Source organism: Ahaetulla prasina, chromosome 10 (assembly GCF_028640845.1).
Source record: "Ahaetulla prasina isolate Xishuangbanna chromosome 10, ASM2864084v1, whole genome shotgun sequence".
Taxonomy (NCBI): domain Eukaryota; kingdom Metazoa; phylum Chordata; class Lepidosauria; order Squamata; family Colubridae; genus Ahaetulla; species Ahaetulla prasina.
Window position 1 is genome coordinate 7,330,793 of NC_080548.1, and position 2,519 is coordinate 7,333,311.

The window sequence follows — 2,519 nt, forward strand, 5'->3', positions numbered from 1 at the left end:
CCCGACTCACATGGCAGCCTTCTCCCCCCCACCCCCACCCCCACCGCCACCCCAGAACCCCCGCCTCGCCGGCTCGTCTTTCCGACGACGCAGCAAACCCTCGACGCTGAAGGGGCCGGGCGCCCAGCAGCCAACCACGCCTGCCGCCGTTGCCTCCTTCGCCTTCGCCTTCTCCTCCAGAGCAGGCGATGAGCCGTGGCTGGAAGGTAGCGCGACTTCCAATCTCAGACGCTGGCTGGCGCTGAGTTGCGCGCCTTCTTCTTCCAGACACGAACAAGAATGGAAAAGTGCCTTCAAACGAGACATCGGTCCCAAGTTTCTGCTGTCTGCCAGGGGGTTTCTTCCGTCATTCAGCCGGTTCTGCGCCCACATTCGCGATTGCCCATTCATCACGGCCAATTCGCCACAGCCAACTTGCCAGCGCCAATTCGTCTTAGGACAACTCGCCATGGGATCATTCGCCAGGGAACCAAAGTTACACTAATATCGAAGAAATGGTGGAATAGAATCATTAAAGAAAGGATGCCAAAGGAGGGACAAAATGAAATGTGACTGACAAAAAATAAAATATTCTAAAAATTATTTTAAATAATTAAATTGAATGGTTGAATTGTCCTGTGGGGAGTTGGCCATGGTGAGTTGTCCCAGAATGAATTGGCTGTGGTCAGTTGGCCACAAGTTGGCTTTGGCGAATTGTCCCATTCGACCTGAAGCAGGCCTCTTTCCTGCAATTCCAAGATTTGGCTCAGCCTGGTGGGTCTCTTGGTTCTTAACCTCTGAGATGCATTTCCAGGGTTTCAGTTTTCCCTTCGAATAGAAGGGAGCAGGTTTGGCCTCATGCTGGCCCTTCCAACCTTTTGGTAAAGGCAGTGAAGACAAACACTCACGTGACTGAATTTTATTTAAGGAAATGTCTTTGATTAAAGGCAGTTGATTTAATTGCTTCCTCCATGGTCATGATTAATTAGAATTAGTTGGCAAGTTTGGAATGAGGATGAAGGCTGTTGAAAGAGAGGTCTGCTGGTTTGTGTACCCATCAGATGAGGGAAAGCAAGGCACAAAGCAAAGTGAACAAAATGGAACTTAAATTAAGTGTAAAGAAGACCAAACCAACAACAGCAAGTAGAACAACCAACCTTAGAATTAACAGCATAGATAAGGAAGTGGTGGAGAGATTCTGTCCCTTAGGCTCAACCATCAGCTGTAAAGGAAGAAACAATCAAGAAATATGCCACAGACCAGCAATTGATCACACCACTGCAAAGGCCTTGGAAAAGGTATTCAAATGTTGTGATGTGTTTGTACCTAGAAAAGATCAGAATTGTGCAGGCCATGATGCCCTCTGTGACATTCTATGGAGAGCTGAGGTGGCGCAGTGGTTAGAGTGCAGCAATGCAGGCTACTTCAGCTGACTGCTAGCTGTAGTTCAGCAGTTCAAATCTCACCAGGCTCAGCCTTCCATCCTTCCAAGGTCAGTAAAATGAGGACCCAGATTGTTGGGGACAATATGCTGACTCTGTAGCCCTCTTAGAGAGGGCTGTAAAAGCACGATGAAGTGGTATATATTTTTATACCACTAAGCGCTATTACTATGGATGCTTTTTGGGTGTGAAGTGAAACATTTTCAAAGAAAAAAAATTAAGAAAGTCTAGTTGACTTTTGGGAAAAGCACCTTTGAGACAACCATGACCTGGATGGCTGAGAATCTCCACAAACTTTTAATCAACCTTAGAATTAACAGCGAAGATAAGGAAGTGATGGAGGGCATCTGCCTCTTAGGATCAACCATCAAGGAGGAAGAGAAGCAGTCAAGAAATATGCCACAGATCAGCAATTGATCACACAGTTGCAAAGGAAAAGATATTCAAATGTTGTGGTATTGAAATGTTGGGAAAGATATTCAAATGTTGGAAATTTTTGTATTTATTTATTTATTTAGTCATGTTTGTGTAGTATATATTGGAGATGGTGACCCTTTGAGAACTGTATGCAAAGAAATTTCATTTTAATGTATGACAATTAGTGTACATTCAAAGGGACAATAAAGTTATTATTCTACTCTACTCTACTCTATTCTATTCATTGTGAATTAGATGCCACCTTGGGAGAGAGCCTTTTGACTTCCATATGGAGAAAAGAAGATAGACACGAATGCCAACTTAGCACAAAACCTACCACTTTTCTCATGGGCTGTCAACAAGTGTATTGATATTAAAAGGCAAAGTCATTTTTTCCAGGAGTAAGATCATTCTGTTTTATAGTATCGTATGTGCAAATCAGAGGCACAATGGCTCAGCAGTTAAAAATGTTGAGCTTGTCAGCTAGAAAGCTGACTGCCTGGGTTTGAGACCTGAGCGCCATATGATAGAGTAAGCTCCCGTTCCTTGCTCCAGCTCCTTTCCACCTGGAAGTCCGAAAGCATGCAAATGTGAGTAGATAAATAGGTACCACTTCAGTGGGAATATCATGCACTTCGGTGTATAGTCAACCCTAACCCTAACCACATCACCACAGAAATG